The 14542-nt window shown below is 40.3% G+C and overlaps 1 long non-coding RNA gene across 4 annotated transcripts; it reads right to left on the reverse strand.

Annotated features, from left to right (window-relative positions):
- Window positions 1–5182: 5182 nt before the first annotated feature.
- On the reverse strand, window positions 5183–7605 carry LOC110868520. Of its 4 annotated transcripts, XR_002552531.2 has the most exons (4): window positions 7071–7605; window positions 6633–6999; window positions 5793–5895; window positions 5183–5317 (listed from the first exon to the last, which is right to left on the reverse strand). It is a non-coding gene; the product is annotated as an uncharacterized LOC110868520 (long non-coding RNA). The 4 variants fall into 4 exon arrangements; XR_002552533.2 differs by lacking the exon at window positions 6633–6999; XR_002552532.2 differs by having other exon boundaries at window positions 6859–7605.
- Window positions 7606–14542: the final 6937 nt, after the last annotated feature.

Consider the following 14542-nt stretch of genomic DNA (forward strand, 5'->3'; position numbering starts at 1 on the left):
CATGTTGATGACACGCTCCACTTCGTTGAAGAACCTGTCGAGGTCACGGATTGGAAAGTGAACAAGACCTGCCGGAGCAGTGTCAAGCTCGTCAAAGTTCGTTGGAATGCTAGACATGGTCCTGAATTCACCTGGGAGCGTGAAGACCGAATGAAAGAGAAATACCCCCACTTATTTCCTGAGAACCCTGCTTCTACAAGCAGAATTTAAAATTTCGGGACGAAATTTATTTAACGGGGGGAGAATGTGATAACCCTCACTAAACCAGGTATCCGTACGACTTAATTAACTATTAATTGTTGCTTAATTACCGTGCTTAACTGAGATTCCTGATGAACTACTACTTGACTGTTGATACTTGTACATATCTGCATCATACTTTGATTTCCGTCACTACATTATTTACTTACTGAACTCTAGTGACAAACATGATGCACAAAAGCACAGTAGCATTTGAACGGGTAACCTATTGAAATGCTGATAAAGCCAGCATCAGGCAGACACTGCCTCTAAAGGCCTGTATGAGCCAGAAATATTTTACTACACCCATAGTGTGTGTAGGGATACAAGGGTTGTATAACTGCGTCTCTAGGAATAAGATGTAATGATTGGATGTGCCTAAAACGTACTCTGAGCACGAAACACAGCACTTTATCTAACATACTAGCTTCTAGCTAACTAATAAAGTGCCAAAACATGAGGAAGTATTCCTGACACTTTGCAGAATAAATTGTGTCGCTAAAAATATTAATTACGACGCTTAAAGGATTACTTAAGCACTTTAACGGATTACTATCCGACCGAACAACCGGACTATACCCGGAACATAAAAATATTGTCAGAAATACTGTTGGTCTTTTTCTGAGCCAGTTAGGGTCCCTGATTACCCTAACACCCGCTTTATAACGCGTCATGCAACTAACGGGGTTAATCTCTAAAGTAACCAACTAAACATAACTGAACTCTAACTGAACAATTAAAAACCAACCGGATACCCTTTCCCCCTAAAGAGATCGGCCAACCAAGGGGACAAGGGAGTACGACTTTTTGATTATTTAATTGTATATGTTTAATATCTAGAGAACATAGTGACCGATGGACGATGATCTTGTTTTCTCCTATAAATACCCTACACTTCACATTAGAGATCACATTTCACCAACACCACACTCTCTCTTGCTCTCCTACCTCTCGGCCGAACTCCCCACTCCCACCCATCATACTTTCGAGCTTTGATCAATACATTCCAAGAACATACAAGGTGTTCGGGTCACGTATAAGGAAGCTTGAAGCAAGCGGAAGTTGAAGGACCTCGTTTCTTTGCTTTTATCCACGCCATTTTCGACTAGATTCTTCCCTAGCCCCGAGCTAGAGGTATAATGTTTAAAACTCACTCTTGATCGTATCTAAAGTGGTTAATATGATTTTTAACGGTTAAAAGTCGGAATCATGCGTTTTGAATCTTTAAAGGCTACTAAAACTCGAATATTGTTGGTTAAAAGCTCATAACATGTGTAAAAGTCGTAGTATTCGAATATGTTGATTATTGAGGCCTGATCTACGTTGTGGTGGCTCTTATCATCGTTTAACCCGACTTTGTTAAGATCACGAATCTTGACATACGCTTGTTTCTATCGGTACGAGGGTTAAAAGGTGAAACTCCACCACACGAGAAACATGAACTTGTGTAAAAGTATTTTGACTTGTAAAATAGTACCTAAAACGAGCCGATCTACGTATGTACAAGAGGTATATTCGTAGAACCAAGTGTCGAGAAAATCATGTTTATAAAAGTTGGATGACATGTTAACAAATATGATTTTTACAAACTACAAGTGTATAAACACTTGTGAAACGAAAGATCCGACAAAGTAACAATTTTTATAAAAGTTGTCGGGAAGTTGTAAAGGATGATTTGTTCTAAAAACGGGGTTTTTACAAGACTAAACTATTTTGTACATAGATCCACTAAATATAAGGTGATCTACACTATGACTTTCGGAAAAACTACAAGTTCATGTAATAATGCGATTTTACATACTAGTCTACGAGTTTGATGTGTTGAAACTAGTTTGAAGTATCGGAAATTGATTGGTTGATTTAAAGAAGTGTTGGAATGATTTTGTAAAAGAAAATGATACGCTTGAAAGCGTGGCCGCCTCCAGTTACAGGGGAAACTCTGGCGAAATTTTTCTAAAATCTAACACTTAGAATTATTTACAAGTGTTAGACTATTTTTGAAATGTTTTCAAAATATATTTCGCCATGACTTTATTTATTAAATAATCGGAGGTGGGATTTTCACAAAAACTAAACGTGATAAGTATTTATTCGATAAATATATTTTTCACCACACTGTTTATGATTATTTTGTGAAAATATATAAATATTATTTTTAGGGTAAAAATAATATTTACAAACTTTGACGAACCCCAAAATAATACCAACGCCTACACGACAACCATATGAGTTACAACGGTAATTACTATTACCACTAAATCGCCAAAACGTAACTTACGCTTTATACGGAAATATTCATAAACGCGTATGTTGTCAACGTATTATTTTGGAAAGTTTTATGTAAAAAGAAAATATATTATTTTTGAGAAAAATAATTATATTTTGGGATGAGAAATAAAATATATTAAGTGAGACTTAATATTATAAACGCACATGTATTAATTCCCCCATCCTTGGGAAGGAGATTAACTACCAAATATATATAAGGAACGGTTGTCTAACTGTTTCCCGAAACTTAAACTATAAAGCTAAAGCACGGCCATCCGTCTAATAGAATTAGCACATGTAGGTCGTTGCACAGCTTTCGGATATTTGGAGTACTCTACTTAGCGACGCACTGACTATGAGTTCATGTCCCCCTTTTCTCTTAACTCTTTTCAGTTTTATAAACTGCGGGGGTGAAATACATGTTACTATGATTATGAATACTTGATACATGGTATGGTTAGCGTAAGGAGGGTTATTACTTAGATCATGTGAGTGGGTAGGCGGAGGCCATTAATCCTCATTGTAGGACCGAGGGACGTAAGCGGTAGATCTATCTGGGTGTAGCGAGCCCAACTCCAGGTCCAGCATAACGGACCTTGGGGTGACTTTGTGCCCGACGCGAAATCCGCTAGGTTTGAGTCTTCCTACTTGCACTTCACACATATCAATGGCCTTGCAAACCATTGGTGATCTCTTTTTCCTTATTTGCTACATACCAGGTTTTTGATAAAGATAAAGGTTTATATACTCACTTTCGCATGAACTCGCTCAACATTATTGTTGATTTTTCAACTTACATGTATTTCAGGGAATTAATGATCTGGCGCGGTATGGCTTGTTTTCCGCTGCATAAGTCACCAGGGTCATCCAGGGTTCGGGGAATGTGGCTCTTTCCTGGACAAGTCACAGTCCTTGGATCATGTTTATGTTATGTTTGGGGTTGTAATGTTTAGACAAGTTAATGGTTGTTGGGTGTTAACCCGTTAAGACAATGTTTTGATTTTTATTTTAATGGATGATCTTGCATATTTTTAAATCATATAGCTTTGTTATGATTAAGCTATGGTATTAAGAAGTCACACCAAATTAACCACGCTTCCGCAAAGCCAGGGTGTGACAGCTTGGTCTGATAAATCCCTTGTCTAACAACTCTTAAAGTTGTGTCGACAATTCCTGCATCTCAGACGGGAAAAGTCGATAAGGTGCCTTAGCCACAGGCGCGGCGCCTGGAACTAAGTCAATGCGGAACTCTACTTGCCTCTGAGGTGGAAATCCTGGCAAGTCTTCTAGAAAGACTTCAGGATATTCCCTCACAATAGGGATGTCTTCGATCTTTGGCTCAACAGCTTTCTTATCCACGATGTATGCCAGGAAGGCAGCACATCCCTTTTGTAAACACTTTTGCGCTTTCAGGCAGCGGATGATTCTCAAGGGCGTATCACGCTTTTCTCCATGGACCACAATTGTTTCACCATCTTCGGTTGGGATGCGAGTGATCTTTTCGTGGTAGATAATCTCAGCCTTGTTGCTTGACAACCAATCCATTCCTACTACCACGTCGAAGCTTCCCAACTTGATTGGTAGTAGATCTAAAGCAAACTCACGCTCTCCAAATTCGATTACACAACCTCTGACCACTTCATTGGCTTCTACTAACTTTCCATTAGCCAATTCGATTGAGTAGGGAATATCTAACTTACTAGCGGCTAACCCAAGCATATTCTTAAACTCTAGTGATACGAAGCTATAATCGGCACAGTGTCAAATAAAACGGATGCAAAGCGTTGGTTTACAGGGAACGTACCAGTAACGACATTGGGATCCTGGCGTGCTTCCCGTGCTTCGATATTGAAAACTCTTCCACGGGCTTGGTTCAATTCTGGGCAGTTCCTCTTATAGTGCCCAATATCACCACAATTAAAGCATCTTGGTCTTTGCCCGTTTCCTCCACCATTTCCAGCTTGATTCACATTGTTGCCTCGATTCCCATTTCCTCCATTGTTTCCTTGTGGGTGATTTCTATTTCCACCCCAGTTATTGTTTCTATTTCCAAATCCTCCTTGGCCTCCCCGGCCAACAGTAGCCCAACCAGAATCCTTTGAGTGACCAGTTTTCCCACATGCTTCACATACTTTTAAACCACATCGGCCTGAGTGGTAACGCTGGCAGGTGTTGCACTTGGGATGGGTACCCATATACCCTTTTCCTTTCTTTCCGCCACCGGTTGTAGCTTGAACCGGTGCGCTTGGTTCTCTTTTCCTGCCATCACTGCTTTTGTCTTGTTTGAAGTTCGAGAACTTTCTTTTATTACCCCCGGACGACTCTACGTGAGTCTCCTCCTTCCTTTGAAGAGGTCACCATACTTATGATTTGAGGAGCTAAACCCCAAATGAAGCGCTCACTTCGCTTGAATTCCGGTGTTACCATATAAGGTACCACATAAGGTAGGTCGTGGAATCTCTGAACGTACTCCGCGATTTTGGGACCGTCCATCCTCAAATGCCAAAACTCAGTCTCCAACCTTTGTATTTCAGCACGAGAACAATACTTCTTTCTCATCAACTCCTTTAACTAAGCCCAGGTCAATTGTCACACCCCAACCGATGGCGGAAACATCGGGATGAGACGAAAACTAGATTGCAAGAGACATCATAACGCTATGTGACAGTATAATTTAAATCAAATTTCATAAATGACTAAATTCAAATACATTGATTCAAATAATGACAAATTGCAACAAACATGGTTTATTATTAAAATGGGTATCTAGTCCATCCTAACTTGATTCTTCAACATCTTGACTGTCAACCTGCAACATGTACTAAAATAGAGTTTCAATGCAAAAGCAAAGAGCGAGTATACAAGTTTGTTTACATAGCATAATAGAATAAAAACTCATATCCAACATGTAACATAGTGATTAAATTTACTAGCGATGCAATTTTTGGCGTACTAGATGATCAAACCCAAGAATACAACGCACAATAGCCTAATCCCAATAGTTTAGCGGGATAGAAATGTTTAACTCAACAATACCCAATTAGAATAGCGGGCGGGGCGTTAATCCTATAGCGCTATAATTGTTAAGGTGGGCTAGCAAAGTTAATGAGCATATAACGTTACAAATCGTTCATAGAGCATACAAGCATAGCAATTGATCACAATAGTTTCATGTTTCGTTCATAGACAGAGTATGTTTTGTTTTAAGCATAAAAGTGTGTTTTGTATAATCATACATGTTGCATCCCAAAGTGTAAAGTGAAAAAGGGATCGAGTATACTCACATAATTGCTAAGTCTTCCGATTATCCAAGTGTTGACGAGTGTACGAGATTAGGAGGAAGGAAAACCGAAGTCTCGAGGTTATGAGTTGTTACGATTGCGACTCCTAGTAAAATAACGCACGAGTAAAGATTGGAACAATTTCGAGAGTACGAACGAGAGAGAGTTTAGCCTAGATATTTAGAATATCATGAACTTATTATTATTTAATAGTTAAATAAATTAATTTATTTAGATAATTTATCTCAATATTAAGCTTTAATGTTATAAAAGGGATTAAAATGAACTGTTTATTATTTTAGAAGTTTATAATAAATTAGAAAAGAATATTTATTTCATAAATTTACGGTTTGTAAAGATTCTTACAAGGAAAGAACTTTAGATGAAAACTCGTTTAATTAATAATGGATTTAAAGATTAGGAGGATTTTAAAAGAACTTTTCAAGGAATAGAAATTATAAAGGTTTTATTTTGAAAAAAAAGGAAAAAGAAAAAAGGATTTTAAAAAAATTTAAAATCTCAAAAGTGTCCAAAATAAGTATACATTTATAATTATCGTTATAAAAATTATTTGAATCCGATATGTTTGGTTTTATAATTAAACGCGTTATCGTTTCACGGATTCTTACGAAAAACGGGCAGAGTTTCCTCTGTTTTTGGACAATCCCGACATTACATGTTGTCGATCTATTTTCAAAATTCGATAAACAATTGACGAAACAATATAAATATATCTATATGTTACATTTCTATTATGTTTATAAAGTATAAAAGGTTTGGTTTCACGATTAAAACATCATTAACATAAATACTAAAATGTACTTCGAGGCATTAGGATTATACCGAAAAACGAATATGACCGGTTAGACCAGTGTTGACTGGATCCGAACCAACTCTGAGCCGAAATCAGAATTAACCCGGAACCCGACTGAACACAACACATAATCTAATTAGAACCTGAACCAACTGGAACCCAAAACGAAATCATGTTGTTATATATAAGTGCCTTTATTTTGTTTCCATTTACAAAGTCCAAAGAGCATTTAAATGAAGGAATGAAATGATATACTGGACTGAATTCGAATGCGAATCTGAACCGAGCCAACACACCACGTTGACTCGTGCTGTGACAGAACCAAAACCCGAGTCCGATCGAACTCGAATCAAAATAATCTTGAATCAGAACTGTACGTGAAACCTGACCCGGGACCTGAACCAAACGAAACTCGATTCTGAAATGAAACTGAAAATCAACCGAATAATATTCGAAATCTGACTAACCTGAACCGAACCGAAAATAAAGCCCCCATCTTGAACTGAAATAACCATCATTGTCACTGTAGTCGGAGCCGGAAACGAACTGACGTGAACCGAAACCTGAGACACTCATACCTGAAAACTCGAACAAGCTCAACCCGAAATCCCACGCCGCCGCGGATGACGGCGTCGCAGCCGTCGTCGCTCTTTCTCTTCGCGTGCGCCATCACTGCAATGGTGGTGGCCGGAGATCGAACAGGGGGGGGTGTGAAGAGGTGAAGTTATTGATGAAGAGAGGAGGGTTGTGAGGGTGTGGTTGGTAACGGGACCGCCGCCGGAGTAGCTCCGGTTGCCGGAGATCGAGCGAGAGAGATGATGGGGCAGGGGTCTCGGTGAAGATGTGGTGGCTGTGTAGAGTCTTGTGTGAGTGTTGTTGTCTGCATATATAACTCAGAGAGGGAGAGAGGTTTTGAGAGATGTTTCAAGTGTGTGTATTACTTGTTCATAGATTGAACACAAAAAAGATTAGGAGGGAACAAGATGGTGTCGGCTGCAAAATGGATGATGAAGGGATTAGGTTTAGTTCCCTTTTTTTTATACAATCAAGTAAATACGCATATAGTCCCTCAAGTTTCAAAGTCAGAAAGATACTCAAACAGTCCTTGACCTTAATTAACTAAGTGATGTTATAAAACTTGTAAAAAAAATAAACTAACTTTATAAATTAACTCGACTAGGTTAGTTTGTATGAACTAACTTTAAAGCTCAACGAGACTAACTCGATTAAAATAAATACTTTTAAATTGCAAACTTAATTAATTTAATTAATTATACTATAGATTAATAACCACATTTGTAACGAGTTAAATAAAGAAAAAGAATTTTTCGACGATTAACCTATTCTAAAGGGACAGTTTCTATAAAAAGATTTTCAAGGCTCGATTCCTAAATTAGGAAAGTTATGAAAACACGGGGCGTTACATCAATGCGTAAGCAGCGACTTAACCAAGAGTTTGCATTTGTAAGTTCACCAGGACAGGGCTCCGTCCAAGAATAGCCCAGAAATGTAGGTAACTTGCTGGTCTGGAGCGCACTTGCTCAGTCGGAGAACAGACTCCGTGTTTTCGGCCCATCTTACAAAAGCAATAGCACCTCCGGTGCCGTCGAAGTTCACGGCCTTGCAGTCTAGGAACTGCTTGTACGTGCCCCTATGAGTCAGGTTGTTGTTGTCGTTGTTACTTGAATGGCTCCCGCTTGTTCCTCCGTTTAAGGCTGCATACTGCGCTATGGCGCAGCAATGGTTCCTTGAAGTTCTGCCTCGTTGGTAGGCATATGCGTCTCGCGTCTTGGTGGCATCTTCTAAAAGATGGTTCATGCTGGTCAGGTCATAGTAAGTAGAGTGTACGTAAGTATACAACAATATCATCTCATGTTATAAATAAATCACCCATATCGATAGCCTCTGTAATGGTTGAGGGCTTCGAGGTAGTAACCATGCCCCTGATCTGGGGTGCAAGTCCCCAAATGAATCGTTCAATCCTTTTGAACTCCGGTTTGACTAAGTAGGGGACGACCCTAGACAAGTCGTGAGTTTGCTGGACGTATTCAGGAATCTCTGGTCCATCCATTTTCAATTCCAGAACTCCACCTCAAGCTTCTGGATTCCAGCCCTAGAATTGTATTTCTTCTCCATCATTCCTTTGAGCTAGTCCCAGCTCAGTGCATGAGCAACATCTGTGCCAAGGGTTTGAACCTGAAGGTTCCATCATGAGAGTGTGTCATCTAGAAATAACCCCGAGGTATAGGGAACACTCTGTTGGGGTGAACCGTTACTCATTCTTAGAATGGAGTCAATCTTGTCGGACCAACGAACAAATGCAACAGCACTTCCTGCTCCGTCAAAGTTCAAAGGCTTGTAGTTCAGGAACTGCTTATAGGTGCAGCCAGTTGGAGGGTTATTTCCAGTAATGCCATCATTGTGCTTAGAGCGGAGGGCTTCATGTCGTGCATTTGCCTGTGAGATGCGTTCTTGCAGCTCGGCTTCTGTCCTTAGCAGTATACTGGTGTCTGAGACACGTCTGGGTGCATTCTCTTCTGTCGAAGTGGTATGAAGCGGGCTAGACAACATTTCAATTGTCTATGAGATACATAGCACCATAAGCCATCATGTAATCACCCAATTTTACACGAAAATATACTCAACGTATGAGTGGGGAAATAAATTTCTGAGCCTTCACATAGGCTTGCCAATTTGGCTTGTTGCTTGTAATAGAATGAACTCGAGGCTACATCGCCTTGGTCATTCGTGTTTTAGTTATTTCCTGCTACATTGGTTTTCATTAGCTTGACCCGCAGAGTCCACCAGGATTTATGTGCACTACAAGTCGCTATTAAGTGGGCCCCCGTAATAATAAATTGTCTTGCACAGTTACGCCAATTTTCTCTCGTCCAAGCAGATGATCAATCAAGGAGCAACAGCAGGTGCATCGGCATGATCAGGGTCATGCTCCAATGCGGGGTCGGGAGCAACGCCTGGCTCAGGGGCCACAGCCGGCTCCGGATCAACAAACTCCATCTCAAAATCAGCCGGATCATCAAACATAGGGTCGATAGGGACTACAGAATCCTCCAAGGGCTGGTCTAAGTGTATGAACTCCATGTCATGATCTGGATCAAAACCAGATGGAAAAAAGGGATCATTCTCAATATCGTGATCAAACTCAAAGCTGTGCGCGGGAACTGGTGCAGCTGATGACCCCATATCAGGGTCGGCGTCGTGTGAGTGATGTTGCACTCCCTGTGTATGCAAAGATGTGGACGCCACAGACTCATATGGGTCTGGGACAGGTAAATGGGCATGAGCCTCTTCTTGCAGGAGCGTCAGCAAGCAGCAGGCTATCACCAGCAGCAATAGGGCCTCGCCCTCAAATGGGTCCTCCTCTAATAGATCGTTATCGTCGTCAGAGACCACGTCGGGGGGCACATCAACAACGGGATAAGCGGCAAGGGGCACAGGAGCAGGGATCACCGCGAGTGGCAAATTCCCAACAAGATGGCCATCAGTAGGCTCTGCTACGACATCAAGCAACGCAAAGGGCTGAAAGTCATCATCATCTGTGCCGGTAGTATCGGAGATGTACACCTCGTGCTCCGATGAAACTATGTCGTCTGATACTATGGCCATGGGATTCGTAGTGTCCATCTTTCTAGTACATGATGAAGGCATGACGTTTGTAACACAAACACATATAGGCACAAATAATCAGTCATATAGTCAGATAAACATATTAGTCACCAATTAAGCAATCAAATAGTTCTCCTAGTCCCACTAGCCTCCCAGCCTCCCAGAATGATCTTCGTCCCACTAGCCTCCCAGCCTCCCAGACTGCTCTTCCTAGTCCCACTAGCCTCCCAGCCTCCCAGACTGCTCTTCCTAGTCCCACTAGCCTCCCAGCCTCCCAGACTGCTCTTCCTAGTCCCACTAGGCAACTACCTCGGCCTCCCAGACCGCTCTTCCTAGTCCCACTAGACAACTACCTCGGCCTCCCAGACCGAGCCTTGGCCTCCCAGACCGAGCCTCAGCCTCCCAGACTGAGCCTATAACTAATAAATAAAATGTGCTCAACATTTGTATGTAAAAATGTTTTGGATCTGGACTTAAGTGGTATGCAATGTAAAAATGTTTTCATGAGAGCCCTAGTGATCATAGTCTAGACTCGAGAAGGAATCCTAGTTCGCTATGATCAGAGCTCTGATACCAAGCTGTCACACCCTGGCTTTACGGAAGCGTGGTTAATTTGGTGTGACTTCTTAATACCATAGCTTAATCATAACAAAGCTATATGAAAATAAAACCATGCAAGATCATCCATTGAATTAAGTTTTAAAACATAAATAACACAACATTGTCTTACGGCGTTGACTCACGCAACGGACACTACAACCTGATAACACAAAAACATTGTTTGAAAGACACAAACACCAACATGAAATAAACGCAGTTTAAGGACTGTGACTCGTCCAGGTAAAAGTCACATCCCCTAAACTTGTATGACCTCGAAACTCTTATGCAGCGGGAAAACGTAGCATACCGCGCCAGATCTTTAGTTCCCTGAAATACATGTAGTTTGAAAAGTCAACATAAAGTTGAGCGAGTCATGTGTATGTGAGTTGATATAAACCTTTGTAAAATGTCTGTATGTATGAAAATTCCTGTTATGTACCAATAAGGAAAAAGAGATCAATTAATGTGTAGCTAATACATTAATAAGTGAAATGGCCTAGGAAGCACTCAAACCTGTAACGCGTATTTCATACTGGTCCTTCCGGCGGAACGACATAGTCACCACATGCAGCCACACGCTGGCTCATGTGTGGGGCTCGCAACACCCGATAGATCTATCACTCATGCCTCTCGGTCCTTATACAAGGATTAATGGTCTTACGATAACAGCCTACCCATTCACATGATCTAGGTAATAACCCTCCTTACGCTAACCATACCATGTAAAAAGTATTCGAAATCATAGTAACATGTATTTCACCCACGCAGTTTAGAAAACTGAGAACAGTTAAGAGAAAAGGGGGACATGAACTCACAGTGGTGCGTCTCTATCAAGAAAATCTCCTGATCAATCTGCTGTGCGACGACCTACACGTACTAACTTTATTAGACGGACGGCCGTGCCTTAGTTTAAGGTTTAAGTTTTTGCTGAAATAGTTAGACAACTATTTCGTGTTTACACTTTGTAAATATTTGGTAAATATTTTCCTTCCCAAGGATGGGGGCTTAAATACATGTGCGTTCGTGAATTTTCGTAATATATTATTAAGTCTCACTTAAAGTATATATTAATCCTTTCTCCAAAATATAAATATTTTTCCCAAAAATATTATATTTTGTTACATATAATTTTCCCAATATAATGCCTTTGTCAAAATACGCGTTCACTAGTATTTTTTCAAAAATGCGTAAGCTACGTTTAAAGATCGGGTGGTAATTAAGCAGTAATTAAATATTAATTAAGTCGTACGGATACCTGATTTGGTGAGGGTTGTCACACCACACGTCGACGATTTCTCCGTTACAGTAGGTTCAACACGGGCCGTGCCCAGCCAACACGGCCCCGTGCTGAACCCCCTGCAAGAAAATGCCCAGTTCAGGTAACTGGACACGGGCCGTGTTCACCATACACGCCCCCGTGTCCAGGCTTCTGTTTCTTTTCCTTAATTATCGTTACTGGCACCTGAACACGGGGCCGTGCCCGGTCCCCACGGGGCCGTGTCCAAGCTGCCAGTAACATAAATTTTTGCTTTTAAACACCATGTTACACATTCAATAAACCTAAAAATTTATTTTTGGGACACATTGAGGACAATGTGTAATTTAAGTGTGGGGGGATGCTAAAACCTTGAAATTTTGCAAGTCCAAATAACAAGCCTTACACAAAACTCTATTGGAACCGCTAATCACCCCAAATTTTTTGTTTTCAAAAAAAAAATTTCATTTTTTTTTCTTGTCTAAAGTTTAAGTTGGGAATTCTACGATTAATAAGGTTATATTTTTGCAAGTTTGCAACCGATAGCGTCGTGAATAGCCGCTTAGTTAAAATTCGATTATATATACTTGATCACATAGAAAAACCCATTCCCATAAAAAGTGAGTTTTGAGCCTTTATTGAGCATACAAATACACATCTTTAGACTAAATGCTCGTTTTTCGTTTCTTGTGTGAATAGCCGCTTGGTTCTTACGACTCTAGAACTTGCCACGACGATTCATTCCCGGTCCTTACCAACTTAAACCCAAGTAAGTAAATGATGGAGGCATTAGGACTAACTCTTTTTCTTTCAAAACCATTATTTTTATTTTTCTTTTCACCTACCCAAAAACTCCCCCTAGTTAACACCTTTGAGCCTAAACCTTTCATTTCTTTACCCTAAAACCCTTTTACCTACCAAAACCCTTTTTATTCTTACCCTTTATTTTAGTAACAAGCTCGGTTTTCGTGTGACTAAAAAAATGATGAAGTTAGAAATAAACAAACAAAGCTCTTAAAACAAAAGCTTGTTTGAAGAAATACTTCATTAAGAATAAAAAGTCACTAAAACAAAATGTTTTACGAAAACCGACGCTTTTTACGCTTTTCGCCCTTTACAAAAAGTCCTCTTGATATTTACAAAGGTAACAAGTTAAAAAGTAGGAGGATTGATTGCTTGGCAAGCCTATGGTAGGGATAAGTTCCACGCCGCTCTCGAGTGATTCACTAAAAATACACCTTCGGCCGAGTGTGAGTGATTTCTCCCGTGAGGTATGTTAACTTGTATATAAATGGAATTTTAAAAAAAAGGCATGCTATGCCCAAATAAGTAATTTCTCCTATGAAACGTTCTAAATAAATCATAACGAATATGATTGTAAATAAATAAAAATAAAACCAAAAAGATCTTGGATTCCCGACACTCTATGACAAGCCAAAACCTTATCTTCTACCCATTCCATTTGGGAGTGTAAGCCACGTATTAAAGAGTTTTGCTTGAGGGCAAGCAAAAAATTCAAGTGTGAGGGTATTTGATGAGTGTAAAATGCAACATATAAATTACATCAAATGAGGCATAAAACTAACCCTTTTTAAGTACTAATGTTGGAAAAAGAGTGTTTTTGTCTTCCTTTTGTATTTTCAGGATTAAATGAGCTCCAATTCACAAAAGAAGCAAAAAGACAGCTAAATCTAACATAAATACAAGAAAAGGAACATAAGTGGATTGCCCGACCCCCCAACAGCATCCTCCCAAGCAAAATAGAGAAGGCAGAAGACTGAACACGCCCCGTGCTCAGCCAGCACGGGGCCGTGCCCAAGAAGCAGCAGAAAAGACAAACCTATAGAAGCTTCTATTGCCCACCATGGGGCCGTGCCCAGTGAACACGGGGGCGTGGCGAAAGTACAGCAGGCGCATTAATTGTAATTGCGAATTACAATTAATGAAGAGAGAGAGTGTCAGACAGGCACGGGGCCGTGTGCAGCGGACACGGGGCCGTGCCCAGCCTTCTGTTCAGCCTATAAATAGGAGTGCTTGGTTTCATTGCAACTCATCCCTTGGCACACCACCTCTCTCACACTTCATCCACCACCCAGCACCACTATAACACCATCATCCACCACTATCATCCATTGTCCATCATAGAGTGTGTGAGTCGTCTCGGGATCCAAGATTGATCGTAAGAGTTCTTGACAATCAAGGCCATGTTTGCCTAAGTCTCTTAGATCACTTGGTGAAGACAAGTGTTTAGTATAATACTTTTTATTTTTAATCTTTTGCACTTTTTATTTGGTTTTGTATTAATGACTTTAATAACTAGTTGCTTATGTCGAAGGTGATTCTTCCTTATCGTTTGTCCGTGGTGTCTTGGCATTATTTTACTGTCTATATAAAATAAAAGATTTTCACCATTCATATTTCCACGGTCTATATGGAGGTATGTTGGCTACCTGGTCG

This window comes from Helianthus annuus, chromosome 12, assembly GCF_002127325.2.
Source record: "Helianthus annuus cultivar XRQ/B chromosome 12, HanXRQr2.0-SUNRISE, whole genome shotgun sequence".
Classification (NCBI taxonomy): domain Eukaryota; kingdom Viridiplantae; phylum Streptophyta; class Magnoliopsida; order Asterales; family Asteraceae; genus Helianthus; species Helianthus annuus.